This window comes from Haemaphysalis longicornis, unplaced genomic scaffold (genome assembly GCF_048455015.1).
Source record: "Haemaphysalis longicornis isolate Haplotype H1 unplaced genomic scaffold, Haemaphysalis longicornis Haplotype H1 scaffold_20, whole genome shotgun sequence".
NCBI classification, from domain to species: Eukaryota; Metazoa; Arthropoda; class Arachnida; order Ixodida; family Ixodidae; genus Haemaphysalis; species Haemaphysalis longicornis.
The window spans coordinates 5,630,471-5,646,061 of NW_027526296.1; positions in this window are offsets into that span (position 1 = coordinate 5,630,471).

Genomic DNA, 15,591 nt, shown 5'->3' on the forward strand with positions numbered 1-15,591 from the left:
CATAATTAAACGGCGTCACCATGAACGGGAATGGGACATGTCCTTGGATGCCGCCGCGGCTCAAGGGCTACAGGCTGCCGTCTTACGAGGGGAGGCGTTTGTGGGATCTCCATCGCCGTGCGTCCCTTCCTGAGTAGGGAACCAAACAGGGCTGTTCATCATCATCATAATCGCCGTCGTCGTCGTCGCCATCATCTTCCTCATCATCATCATCATATTCTCGTGTCACCGCGCTTCCACCGCATCATCATCGCCAGCAAAACTCGCGCCGAACCGCAACTAGACGTTACATACGCTGTCTAAATACAGAGACAAGAAGACGCTCGTTCATACCGGGGTTCACACTATGTTCCCATTCGTGCTCCGATAAATGAAACAACATAACGGCAACACAATGGAACCTACACGGAACCCCCATGATGCTTCCCATCCTCCTCATGGTTCCCCTCGGGAAGATGGTGCAATTTTTTTTTTGTTGAAAATGTTTCAGCTTCCCTTTATTGGTGGCGGTAGTTGCGGGCACGGCTTGTGGCCGTGTATGCGGAGTCTGCTATTATACCGGTGCGGCATACAACGAACTCCACTGCGCAGGCGTGGCACCTGCTGAAATCAGCATCTTTTCTTTCGTCTTCGCCGTAGTATTTTTGTCCTCCTTTTCACACTCCAGTTTTCGCTTCTCTGTATACCAGATTCCGGCATGCCGTCGTGTCCGGCTGCGCCAGTTGGACTTTCTGGTTGGCAGGTATAAGGCACTTCTAAGGACGATTGATGAGCACGCCTGATAGCGGACGGCTATACTCGGTTACAACTTAAGAACGGCAACGGAAGTTGCCGCTGTGCCTCATCACCGCAGCAGGATGTTACTCCGCGCGCCGCAAGTAGTGCGTTGCTGGGAATATTTTGAACATGGCACGAGCCGTTTCCGTAATTTTCTGTACTTAATATGCTTATAAAGTACTGCAGCGACGGCAGACGAACTACACGAGGAAAGGCAGACGATATTACGCATTCATAGCATCTCCGTTCAAAACGCGCGCGCCCATTGATATCCGGGTTCGTCGCTTAGGCGGAGCGATACCGTGTATGAGCTATTGCCGTTCTTAGTTTGTTCTCGAGTATAGCAGGCACGTGAAAATAGAAAAATGAGCTTAGTAACGCTATCGTGTGTTAATATAATGCTTTTACCGGAGGAAACAACCAAGGACGAACAATAGAGGACACAGTATCCGGCAGAGAACTGCAACTCGTTTAGCGCTGTAACAAATCATTCTTGCCGTTCCAAGAACCTGAATGATGCGTGAGAATGCGAAGATAACAGGAAGGTGGCGAAGAAATCATGTGCGCACGTGCGTGAAGCTAGGGTGAGAACACAATAGCCATTTTCGTTTATTTAGGCATCACGCGAAACTCACTTGCGGAAGCGCAACCTCGAAGAAAACGGCGTTGTAATTCGATAACATCCTGTTACAGAGCCAAACGCACACAGTATTTCCAGCGTTTTTTTTTTTTTTCACGGTAACTTGGAAAGTGCAAAGCAGAGTGCATAAGCCCAGCTGTGGCTACAGCAGATTTCATGTGAGGCCGGGTTCAGAGTGTTGCCGCAACTGTCGTAGTATCTTTAAAAAATGACATCTCAGCCAACCGAACTGCGTGACAAACCTTTATGTTCAGACTACCGACGTAACAACCCTATCGTGAGCTATAGACGTAAAAAAAAAAAAAAACGGTGTGTCACGCAGTTCGGTTGGCTGACACGTGAAATGACGTCATTCTTTAAATATATTACAACAGTTGCGGTAACAGTCTGCACCCGGCCTAATCCTGGTGAGAGAGAGAGAGAGAGAAAAGACTTTATTCAAAGCGTCCGGCATGGGAGGGAGCAAATCCGGCCACGCAGGGCGCGGTGCTCACACGCCTAATCCTGGTGACATGTAATTCGGCAGGACATAATGTGGATAACGGACAACGACAGGGGGACCATCTATGAAACCGAATGACGTGGGTAAACGAAACCTGGGAAGACTCAGGACACCATGACCGAGTAAACTAAGAAAAGTTGGCGGCAAAGAATGGGCTAGGGAAAATTCAGGGTACGAGTAGCTGGAAATGTTTGGGAGATCGAGGCTTGCGTGCAGCAGTGGTTCAAGCAGACTGGTGCTGTTTCTACTGCTGCTCATGATGATATGATGATGACAACGGCGGTGGGCTGGTGATAATGATGATGGTGGTGGTGATAGAGATTATGATGAGAATTATTATTATGACGATTGTTTTCCCTTTTGCAATGGTATCTCTGGACGGGATCTTGACAATCGTCCGTACACGGTTAAACATGTGAAGCAGGATTACTCACAGAGGAAGAAAGCTACATATGATAAAGCAACCACTACACGTTTCTTAGACAACTCGATAAAGATCACCCGCAAGAGCATTTCGGGTACTGCCCAGCCGATTTGCTTGAAGTGACGCTTCCAAGGCCCGCCATATATCAGACTTTCGTATTTATTTCTGTTGTCGTCTTTCCGATGAAGGCGAAAACAAGAACGCGCGTGTGCACGAGATTTCGGCGCACGTTAAAGATCCCCAGGTGGTCAAAATTAATCCGGAGCCCTCCACTACGGCGTGCCTCATCGCCTGCGTTGCGTCGGCGTGTTAAACCCTGCAATCAGTCAGTCTTTCTGTTGTCACTGCCTATTGTTAGTCTTGCTGACATCTTAAAATTGCACCATCGCTCCACGACACGCCTTCTAGAACGCGCAATTACGATAAAACAGTTTTCTGCGCCTGCTTCCGCGTAGTAATACAGCGAGAACATGCACGATAGGCCGGCGCTGCATGCTTCGGAGCCTGTACGCGTCCCGTGCGTGACTTTCCGCGTGGAGTGTTAGCTCGCGTGATGTTACAAATTACGGCTGCCGTTATCGTGGCCAGACGAAGAGCAAACTTGGCCGCCATTACCGCGACGCGTACAGCGGATTCCCAGCGGCTGTCACGCAATGTTGGGGCGAGTGCGTACAGCGCTTCCTCGTACTGGACGCGCACGCAGACTTCTTTCTATTTGCTGCAATCACATGAGGCTGCGGTGTTTGTAAACGCGTCGCAAAAAAGGAACATGCAATTCGAGTTTGTTGCGTGAGTAGAATTGCCTGAAAAAAAAAGAGCTATTCGTAAAATGTCGTTGATAAAATGGGGGTTATTTAATGTCTATTCTGAATTTTAAATGCAGAGCATTGATTGATTGTGAGGTTTAACGCGCCGACGCAACGCAGGCGATGAGGCGCGCCGTAGTGGGGGGCTCCGGATTAATTTTGACCACCTGGGGATATTTAACGTGCACCGAAATCTCGTACACACGGGCGTTTTTGCTTTTCGCCTCCATCAGAAAAGCGGCCGCCGCGGCCGGGAATCGAACCCGCGTCCTCGTCCTCAGCAACGCAACGCCTTAGCCACTGAGCCACCGCGGCGGGTAAATGCAGAGCATTTCAGTAACTCACGATGTCACCCGCGTTGTCCCGTCGTAGTCCGCACCGTCGTTGTCCGCACCCCTCCCCCTACACTATATAAAAGAAAATATTATCCGGCGCCAGGTCTCTATCCCTGGACCCTGCGGGCGGAACGCAATGTACATGGTGCTCTACCCACTGCGCCACAAAGCCGACACAGAATGGGACGCTACGAACGCGCCTTATATCGTTGACTCATTCAAATTACTGCTGACGAGCGCTCTCTCGTCAGCAGTTGCCACAAGTGCAACAACATTAACGTAACGCAAACTACTTAACGTCGTGCGGCCCCGGAAATGCTCTGTATTTGATCGTGCCCCTCGCGAGGGGGATGTTTTTTTTTTTGCAAAAGGTAGCTTCCAACTTTGTGTGCGCGCTACGATCGGGCTGAAAACCAAAATCAGCTTCAAACCGGTCAGCAGCATCCCCATGGGCACTCACTCTTCCCCGAAATCCAAATCCGCCAACACCAGGCGAGTAAATTTTGGCGGAGTAAATTTTAGTTATCCCATTTATCGATGGGACACCTTAGCCAGCTGTTGCACATATTGTTGCTGCTCCAATTAGTACCTCGTTTCAGTCGTTATGGCTCAGGAGAGGTACCACTTTGAAGCATCCTTCAAACGCGAAGTAATTTTACTTGCGGACAGCGAGGGGGACCGGGCGGCATCACACACTGGGCGTCAGGAGATATGACTCCGCAGTTGGCGTAAACAAATCGGAGCCGTATCCTCATGCAAAGCTTCCAGCAGCAAATGAGCCAATGGCCCGTCACGTCTGAAATTACGAAGCTCAAGTCGCTTGAAATAGCAAGCGCTTTCGATGTTTCCTGCTCCAGATTTAATGTCAGGAAGAGATGGATAAGCAAGTTCTCGAAGTGCAAAAGATTTTCACGGCCACAGTTGCATGCGTCAAATAAAACTACTTCTTCCATCTGAATGGTGTCATGTTTTTTTCAACGATCACGATACCCGAAGTGAGGGGGGTGCTTAAATTCGAAAAACCTAAATTACTACCCCCCGAGACTTTTTTCCGCGACCGTATCTTGACGAGGCTGGTGCAAGGAACAGCGTCTTATTTGGAAAACATTAAAAAGAAAAATAGGTACAGACAGTGAACCCACCGCTTGCGTGCACGGTACTCAGTCACCCTCACTACAGACTATTGTGCAGCTTGGGCCGCCGCTTTCAGTATCCCGCAGCAGGTCGTCTTCTGTTCCGTTGAAGTGGTTTGGAATTGAAAACTTCGTAAATGACTTGGCCACAGCGGCAACTTGAACCCGCTTCCACGCGTCTCTGAAATCCACCTTACGATGGTTGCTTAAAAAACGGGCTGCTTAGATTCGCATGCAAACTTTTTTCCCAATTTTTTTTTCCCGACAGTAGGGGAGTGCGCTTAGAATAGGGGGTGCTCAAATAGCAAAAACGCAAAAATGCGGTACTTTAAAGGGAAGCTGAAGCGCTTTCCAAAAAATTGGAGTTAGATTAACAGTTATATAGTTTCTTGCGCGCTGATTCCGAATATCACATTGAAATTTATCGTACATGAGTCCAAGTGGCATTTATCTTGCAAAAAGTGCGGCCCCGTTTGAAAGACGCGCGCTTTTCGTCTTTTGACGCCCCTGATTGGTTGCGCCCGTCATGACGTCAAAGGAGGACACCCTTCGGCCGCGCGGGTTGTCGGAAGCATTGCGAACGATCGCACGGTTGCCTTTGAGGCAATTTAGCTTGCAGTTTAATTTTCGCACATGACTGGAAGTTTGTTTTATAATTTCCCGTGCTGTTGGTTCAATTATCTTGGAGCTCAAATTTGCTTTACACGACAGAGAACCCCAAAGCAGTGACTGTGACGTCGACTAGTGGGTTCCATCAAAATATTTTTGAGTTAGGCAACGAGCATAGGGGGATTTTATACCTTATGTTAATATTAGGTACTGCCTTAACTGTTTCTTATTATACACAAAACCATTTATGCCGAAGATTAATGGGCGTTTTATAAACAATCTACCAGCGAAAAGCACGTACGTGCACTGCGCGAAAAAATAGCGTTCATGCGCTGTAAACGTATATGCGAGACGCATCTTGCCGGTACACGCATAAACCAACAAGCAGACTCTGCTTCCGCATTTCCTTTGTTCGTTGTCGCCCACCGCAGCCCCGTTACTCAACCCCGTACACAGACCCACACGCGCGAGCCATTTCGGCAGCGGCGCTACGGCGCCTCCGCGATTGCTAGCTGCACTTCGATGAGTGGCGTCTTACTGCTTCACATGCATTTATTCTAAAAACACTGCAGCATACTAGTGCCTGCTCAGCAATATTGGCTGTAGTAGGGCTTGATTTTCGCTTGTGCGTTGCGCATTCTGCTACAATATTACGGCCATCTCGTTATAATTAACAGACCAGTCGGACAAGGCAGTTACGTTGTAGTTACGTTACTTTAGGTAACAATCACTAAACGTTTGTTATAATTAATCATTGGCCTGTTTCAGCATTTCTAGATTTAAGCATTTACCGCGCTAGTCGGACAGAGGCCGTATATTTACTCTTCGCTCCTAATTTTTTTAGTATCATCATTATATATATCACCGACTATCACTGGAGCACACTTGAGGTTCAGTGACAACAAGTGCTTGCCAGGTTATAATATGCAGCCACACGGAATCTTGGGCAAAAAAATTAGGCCCCCGCAGTCAACACAAATTATGGCACGGTGGTGGTTCGGAGTGGTGTTTTTTTTTTTTAATTCCAGACAAACATCACCTTATCGAGACATGTATACTTGCAAAATAAGTAATCTGGTTGTCTTGGTTCTTTTACTTTGTAGGAATACTGTTTACCTCTTAGCCGGGAGAGAACTTCTAACAGCATTGGCCCCTTGTTTTAGTTTCGCCAAAAAATTGTTTTTTTGAACACTGTCCTGAGCCCATAGGGAAAGAAAAGCGACGCGTTTAACGAAACAAGTATTTCCTAAACAAATGTGACTTGGTTTCTGGAATGGAACGAAACATCCCCGGCCAAAGTACAGCAATATTTCCCATCCTTCCTAAATCTAGAATCTAATGTGAACATTCCCGTCCGTCGCATAAAAAAAAACGCATTGGAGCGGTTTACAAAGTATTTAACGTAGTGTAGTATATTCTCTGTCATCAAGCACAGCCACCTCGGCTGTCACTTCCGTATGTTATCAAGCATCCCGGCGTGGCATTATTCTGCTTAGGAATACGGCATGATAACGTATGCCTCGTTTGGCGTTCGTGCATACTTTTTGAACACGAAAATTGTACAAATTAGTGCTATCAACCACAACAACAACAAGTATCATTCACAAGGAAACACGGCGAAAAGAGCATGGCCGAGGCGGCCGATCCGGCCGGAAGTCCAGGTATGACGTTTTTCAGCCGGTTTTCGCCCGCGCTCTTCGGGCTTCCGGCATCGCGCGGCGAGATGGGGGCGGGGCATCGGGCCATTTTTGTTTGCTCATTGCGCCGCTTCTATTGCATGTATTGCGAAAATATTTCGTACACATGAACTATTCAATGTGTACTTGCTGCTAGTCAACTTTTCTTTTAATTCTAAAACCGCTTCACCTTCCCTTTAAGATGTATAAACATTGGCAAACGATTATTTAGGTCTTAAATTGCATAGCCTGAAAATTCGAAGCGGACATCTCATGTTGCGTAGGTGTGATCGCACAATACTCAGTTCAATTCTATTCAATTCATTGTCGAGAAGGAGACTGAATGGATGGGCAAAAAGACATTAAACGGAGCTTGACTGAGGCTTCCTGGTCACCTAGTTTTCTATTTCGCTTGTGAGTACCGCGTTAAACGAAACGATTTGCGAAACTGGGAGTTAAAAAGAACTGAATAAACACATGCACGCTTCCCACCTCCTTCTTTTTTTCTGTTTTGGAGAAAAGCCTATACGTATACGCTTTATTTTATTGAAATTGGAGGGCGTTTGGCGTTGGGACACAAACTGGTAGTCAGGCTACGCGGACGACCCAACATATTCCGTTCCGTTCTTGTGGTTCGTTTGCGGTATGTCACGGATTAGATTGCTGGCAGCTCAGGCCGAATTTTTGATCAAAAGAAATGCTCCCGCGGCCGTGTGCGCAATATTTGGGCGGCGCACCAAGTTGCTTTAATTAAACCGTAGCTCAGGACCGCACAGCGCTGCAGTTGTTCACACGAGTTCGAAATGTGCGATGTGCCCTATATTGAATTTCATTTTGTTCCCAGCAATAACATCGTTAAAACAGGCCGCCGGAAATTCATCACTTCTCTCAAATCAGATGGTTTAGACATAGCAATGGTAGCGTTATAATGAGAGATCTCTTCATCTTCTATCTTCACCTTGTCCAGACATAAATATATATCTAATCGGCCTCCGAAAATCCGGACTTGCTGGACATTTCGTACTTTTCCAAGGAACCGCCAGTTGTCTCATATATAGGACTAACAGCTCACGAATTTTAGATGCGAAGCATCTCATGCACGGGGCTGTGTCCCTCCCTCCCTCGTTGTCTGCCATCCGCACTCTACTGCGCATGGGCGTCTCTTCAGCCCTGTCAGCGTTTGGGCTGACGTCAGCGCAGTCCACTATAAAGAGAAATAGTTAGGTGGCGCCCGGTTTCGATCCCACGACTCTCTGGCCACAACAGGAGGTACGTGGCGTTCTTCCTACTGCGCTACAAACCGAGACGGGAGCACGTGCTACGAACGTGCCTTATGTCCTTCACTCATTCAAACTACGTCAAGAAGCTACTGATACAACGAAGGCACGCGAAGCAGAACGTCAACGGAAACGACGAACTGAAAACTAATGGGAGCTTCAGTCGACCCCATGGCTGCTTCGCATACTACTCAGGGTTCCCCTACGGGAAGATGGTGTAATTTTTTTCGGACTGCTGTTTTATTTGGACTGTTTTCCGTCCCCCTCCAGGTCCGAAAAATCGGTCGGCTACTGTATGCATATAACACCACTAAACATACCAAACATTCTAAGTTAGGGGCCCCTTGTGGGCAACGCACAGGGCCAACTTTAATTCCCTAACCGAAGTTCAACTTCGCTACTTCAAGCTACGATTCCAGCAGACAGAGCAGAGCGCCCGCGGCTCTGTCGATGCAGCGCAATTGCCCCCATCGAAGACTCTATTCGGGCATCTTTCATTAAAGCGCTCCATACGATTAAAGGTGCCCCGAAGCTACGACGGCGTCTTTTCCTCGCGCGACACTGTCTGGAAGGAAGCGAGGCCTAACGACTGTCGTAATGGGCTTCGATCCTCGGCTTTCCATCCACCTGCAGGTTTCTCTCGCTGTGCTCCCAGCGGGACGGTAACACGATACACGCTGCTATAGGGTCGTGTCGAAATTGCTGGCGCCGACAGTTATGCCGCGCTTATGAAAGGAATCAACGAGGGCGCATATCGCCAGAGGGACGTAGCGATACGCCTGGGGGATTTCTCAATACGCTGTCGCCGAGCCGTTGGTTGCCTGAACGGTACGAGTACGCCAGCGGCGATAATTAGAGGAGCAAGAAGGGGACGATCCGCTAGTCGAGACGTTGACGGATGGGCCGTAGGAGACTACCGGCTGCCGAACGAAGGGCCCCGACCTTTGCAGACAATGGTTCGTTCTCCGAGCACTTCCTTGAAGCAGTGAGTGGGAGAGAGGAAAGTAATTGTTTCAGCAGCTCGGTCACCGCTGACGTGCAACTCTTGTATAATCATGCTATTTTAACGGGTTAACAACTCACCTCACCTGACCTTCGGTGCATCTTAACGCGCTCACTTTTGTTCCGCCGAGCGGTGTATATTCTCTGCAAATTTATTTTTGGGAGATTAGATTAGATTAGATATGATTAGAAAGCGATTCTTCGGTGCATATTCCCAAGCGCACAGCAGGATAACAAACATGTAGGCAGGTTGTTCCTAAAGGATGAACTTCTCCACGAAGTGAATGATGATGAGAGGGGCGAAGCTGAAATGCGTATCGGTAAAACCGTGAAACATTCGCCCACACATCATATAAAGACTCGACACGTCAAGCTTTGCACCGCTCCGTTGACAAGCCCGTCGACGACGTCGATGTTTACGGTGATTATGTGGGGCTTGTTTGGGACGATGAGAATCTCCATGGGTAAGTTGGCGAATTCGGTGTGTGACATTTTAGCCACCTTGGCCGTCGCCTTCTGCAGAGCGTCTTGTGTCGCGTACCCCGGTGCGTGTCTTGAGCTCGCAGGCGACGAACGACAACCTCTTCTTCTTCCTCTCCTCTTTGTTGGGTAGCAACGAACGCGTTGAACGTTTTGACCTCTTCGGCCAATCTATGGTTGGCCAATCCCTAAGGGGATCCTGCCACAATCATCATCGGTCTGCCCTGTACGGCCGGGACAGGGCCCGAGAAAGAGGGGCTTCGCCCCTACGCCCCTCCCCGTAATTACTGACGCACCCTGGAAAATGAACTTATGATCACCGCACAATGTCTGGTTGTCCGTTATTTCGTCCCGTTTTACACACTATTTGTTTACGCTTCAACTACTGCTCGCATGGCCAACTTTACATCTAGTGCTGTGAAGATCGGCTGACCCAGGAGTCTTGATTCAAGCATAACAGCGAGCGCGTTGTACAAAAATAGGCTGACTGCAATGCGTCGGAATATAGCGCATTGCGCACACTCTGAACATGCATTTTTATCTGGTTAATTGGTGCCCCTTTACTCTCCTTTTGTTACGCTGCAAAAATTAAATAACGCTCATGAAGCATTTACTCGCTAAAAAAGAGCGGCGAGGCCGAAAGTGGTAGTCCGTGCGTATTAATAAAGACTAGTTTGTGTGACCGGCCGACCATGTGATGATCCGCGATTGGGGGAGTTATTGGAAATGGGGACAGCACATTCCTTTCCTGGCGTAGAGACTTTTAACTTTATGATTATTTGAACCGCAACGAAACGAAGAAGTATTACATGTTTGCACAAATTATGTTGCAGCATGCTGCACTCAGGACAGTGTCGGCTTTGCCATTTTCGAAAATTTCGAAGGTTTTTATAATTTTGGAATGTGCGCCCAAATCGACTTTCTCAGAATAACACCTGGCTTAGGCCGTTTCCACAGGCCTTCCGATACCTCTCACACCAGTGAAACTATCATATTGTTCTTGAATCGAAGAATTACTGCTATACAAATGCGTAAAAATACATTTTAAGGTCTTCGCCAATTTCCTTCCGACAGATGTCGAAAGTTCCCAGCGTGTTTCCGCAAATCTATGAGCTCTTTTTAGGCCGATGAAGTGATCTAAACAGGTTTTGCTGTCAACTGCATGGCTCAAAGACACGCTATCCATTCTAGCACCACGGGAAATAACCAACATCATGGTGTCCAACGATGCGCTCGAGCACCATACACAAATTTCCTGATTTTTTATTAGGTTATTGCGTGTTGCTGTAATTCTTTGCGTCGTTCTTCTCAAATGACGTGTACACCCTGCCACTCATTAAAATTTACCATCCCTTCCTGTATAAAGTTCAGAGACGTGCGAAAGCTTTGTAACTTCAAAAACTCCGTCGAACATGCGTCAGAAGCTTCCATAACAGTGCGTTCAACCGTGGCCTCCGCGATTTGCTGTCGGCGGCGCCGTGCGTGACTACAAAAAAGAATACTGCTGTGCAATGAATTCACTTATGCATCACCCCGGGCATAGTCTACGTCAAAAATTCAAAGCACCGGTAACTACCCTAACGGCACCAGTAACTACTTCTACCTTTCACCTGCATTGGTGTGCGGTAACTTTTTTTATTAAACGTCGCACACAGGCTGCGAAGGCCGAGTTTCCGTCCTCAGCGCCCGCTCGCGCCAGGGAAAGCGACCTTAGGCTACGCGCGCCGCAGTGGGGCGGAAAACGGCGAAACGGCCTCTTCGGAATTACGCTTTCTCCGGGCGATTGGGACGGCCGGAGCAACGGCGCGCCGCCGGCAGCAAATCGCGGAGGCCACGGTTCAACCTTCGCTCAAAGTGCCAACAATCGATCGTCAATCCTTCAAAGACACAAATCGCAAACGAAGAAGGGACCCATGCGACGTTTTTTCGCACACTAAGCAAGCGCATCTGCGAATGATCTAAATGTATACCGATACGTGGTTTAGGAGATAAGGCGGTACGCTATTGCACTCCTTCTTCGTTATCCATGCGTGCATTGTATTATCTGGAACCGTTCCTTTTTCGCTATTTTCGAGTAACCGTTGGGACGCAATAAAAGCCCGGTTTCACGCATGCGCCGTGTGATCCATACATCTTATCAGAGCTTCTTGTTCGACCAACCGCTTTATTGGGAAACACATTAGTTTTTTGACAGGACGCTATCGGTACCACTAAGAAAACTTTCACTTTAATAATATCGGGGGAGCGTAGACCGACGGGTGACCATATCGAACAGGCAGCGCTGAAAGGACGGGACAAAAGAATGAATGACGACACAGCGCTGCCTGTTCGATATGGCCACTATGAACCAACTAGCCCAACTTGCCATTCTTCGACCGACGGGTGGGCCAGCGCCTTATCACCGTGCAATCTCGCCGGTTCCAGCGTCGTCTCGTAGGCTGTTCCTCAAGCACGACTTACACATTTCGCAGTTAATCAGCGCGTTCCTTCCATTTCCGGGCGGAGGCAGCCACAATGCGCGCAAACGTTTAAACGTGGAATTGGTAGTTCGCGTGCCGTGCCTGCTTTTTTCTTGCTGCGTACTGCCGAGCAGACACGCACGTCCTCACGCGCACACGTACACACCGACAAATGAGTGTCCTCTTTTAGTTTTTATTGGCGTATATTGCACGCCCTTACCTGTGTTACGAGAATAAAGAAGGGTGACAGTGAACAACGCGCACGCGAAATGGCTGTCACCGTTCCGGGCGCAACAGAGCGGGCTGATTACAGCGGTAAGTATAGCGCTGTGCCTCCAGAGGAAACAGCATAGCAGACCACTTAGTAACAAAACTTCTTGCTGAGCGAGTTGGTTCATACCTCAAGAGAGAATAAAACTTTATTTATTTGCCAGCCGGACTTCCTAGGCGTTGGCCAGGAGCCCCTGGGCTTATATACTTCAAGAAAAAAAAAAAAAAAAAACGTTGTGCCAAATAGACGTGGACGAAGAATTCATTCTTTCATCATTCTTTACCATGGCTCGGGTCATCTGTCCTGCCGCCACGTTACAATATTTTTGAGCATATAATTGAGCTCTCGTCTCAAGAAAATTGCGCTCGCGGAGTAAAATGTCGCGGAATGTAATACATTAAGCTCTAAAATGTCAAATTTTGGGTATTTTACGCAGTGAAGCTGTAGGTCTGAGGTATGAGGTGCGTCGCAATTGAGGGGTGCAGAAGAGTTTAGACCACCTGGGGGCCTTAAATGTCTGTGGAAACCTCAACGCATGTGTGTGTGCTTTTTCCCCCTCGGTCAAAGAATGGCTTGCGCGGCTCGGATCAAAACCGCTTATACAATCAGCACAAAGCTTTAGCCACTGAGTTACCACGGCCGGTTAGAACTGAAAAAAAAAAAAAAAAAAACGCCATGCTGATTAATTCCTTCGTTAAAATTTATTTCTGCTTTAATAACAAACTAAAGGAAACAGCTTCGAAACGGGTTTCTATTGTGCTTGTTTGAATATAATCGCCAAAACACAAGAACAGACTGCAGCCGAAATTTCTAGGAGTCGTCCCGTCCCGTCAGGCAATAAGGGCCCACGTAACGTTTCTACTAATTGCAACATTGATGTAGAAATGTTCCAGAACGCGTGCGGACATAGCACGAGTTCTTCGAGGTCATTTTCCTGCTTTTATCAGTGTACACTCTAGTGTACCACCCGCTTCAAAGATTACTGCATCTTCAAAGATATTTTCACGGCACTTGTCACGAACCTTCGTGAGCTTCGGGCTAATTACACAGGTTGCCACATAAAGCATTTATTATATGAAAATGACACCAGCTTTTATGAAGGCGTATGAAGAAACCCGCTTTAACACATTTTGGAAGCTTGCAAAGTAGCGCCCCATTTTGTCCTCCGAAGTCCAAAAAATTACGATATCCGGGAACCAAATACCCAGAATATACAAGAATAGTTATTGCATGACCAAAATCTCAGAACATTCGACCATATATACTTACTTCTGTGTAACGCACTCAGGACACATAATCCCTAAGTGCAATGTAAGTAGCGAGAATATAACGCAATCGGAAAATTATATTGCAGAAGCCCACCCAGACGTCTGTAAAGGAACACGAAAACACACAGATGCCTGTTGATACCATAAGAGTGACAGAGACAGGATAAGATAGCGAAACAGTAGCATAAAGGCCTCAATATCGTCTGACCACCCCACAAAGTATAAAGATAATGGGCTAACATGTTCTGCTGTGCTGTGAAGGGAGCAAATAATTGTATTTGTACGGCCCAGCGATTGCTGTCGAGCGCAGCCGATACGACCTGTCACGGAAAATGCTTCTTTGAGGGTGTAGCGATTAATTACAGCAAGCGGACAGTAGGGGCTTTTGTATTGTGGAAGGACAGCAGCACAGAAAACTTCTTAATATCGCTTCGGGCATGTACAGCCGCGATCCAAAGTTTACGGACCAGAAAAATGGCAATTTTGGGGTTATTTCTATTCCGATAGCAGCCCGACAAACTGCCGTGCGCGTCCAAGATGTCGTATAATTATACTGAATTAATGAAAAAAATTGGCACATAGTACCCCGGGCTGCCGTACGGCAGAGAAATAAACCAAAATTGCTGCTTTCCTGGTCCGTAATCTTTTGCTCTTTGGTGTACGGGTACACTGTGACAACCGCGTCGCTTCCTTCTTAATGGCGGGCGCTTGGCAAGGTGCCGATATATTCGGGACAACGGAAACGCAAAGGATCCCACCTTTATTTTATGAGCATCAGGGTGTCATTCAAGTGCGCTTGCTTCCACATGTGCCGACTTCGGGTCATTTAGCACGCCTGTCGCCAACAGAGTACGGTATGCTTGTCCTACGGATGGTCATCGTTGATGCTGCGCTGAGAGGGAAAACTTCACATACAAACGGACCTGTCGAAGCATTTATGTCTGATGCCATGATGGCTCATGGCTCGGATGTCACCGCATATCCTACAATTTTATCATTTTGCGTGGAGTGGTGTCATGTCGATCAAATGTATGGGAGGAGACACCGATTTCTCTGTTCACTTTTTTGAAGCTAAGCGTTATATGGCTACATTAACGTGAATTTCCCCTGTGCGCGGGCAAGAATTTGTTGTGGAAAAACCAACATTATAGCGAATTTCCAGAACAAGACGGCTGTAACTCTTGATTTATCAAGACTTTTTCAACCAAAATCACATGACAATCGGCTGCTTAGACGGCCCTCTCATTGCGCCAAGTTTCATGTATTTGTCATCAGTAGGTGGTTCACAGAGACGTAGTAAACGTTAAAGATTTACCATCTTCTGTCTATGCATTGATATCTACGGGAAGACTACGGTTACAGAAAACGGATCTAACACTTGTTTTGCCCACATTTTAAACAAAAATTACATGACACTTAGGCGCTAAAACGACTCTATCAGTACTCTGAGTTTCATATAGTTGTCAAGATAAACCAGTCGTTCAGGATAAATGAATTCGCACCTAAATTCAAAATTATGTGCACCTCTCGTGTCGTGTGCTAGACAGCTTCGCCGTCATCCACCTTCACAGAGTGGAATGGCTCATGATTTTTTTTGTTTATCGTGGACTGAGAAAAATATTTCGCATTTGTACACATGTCCGGCATAAAAACAAGAGGTAGGAGAACACCTTGGAACAACCCCATAGCGTAATCGTCGAGAAAGTTTTTGCACTGGGCGTTCCCGCATAAGGGAGTTAAGGGTCAAGGGTTACCTGAAGGTACATTTAAATTTCACCTGGCTATCCAGTACAAGTATGCCTAATTACAGCCCGTTACAGTTTCTGTAACTGGGACGGCTTGCAGTGCGCATGGCACACAGTACGTAATTTATTGGCGATTTAACCTTGCTCAACATTTATGATCTCGGAACAGCGGCAGCTGATTCAAGTG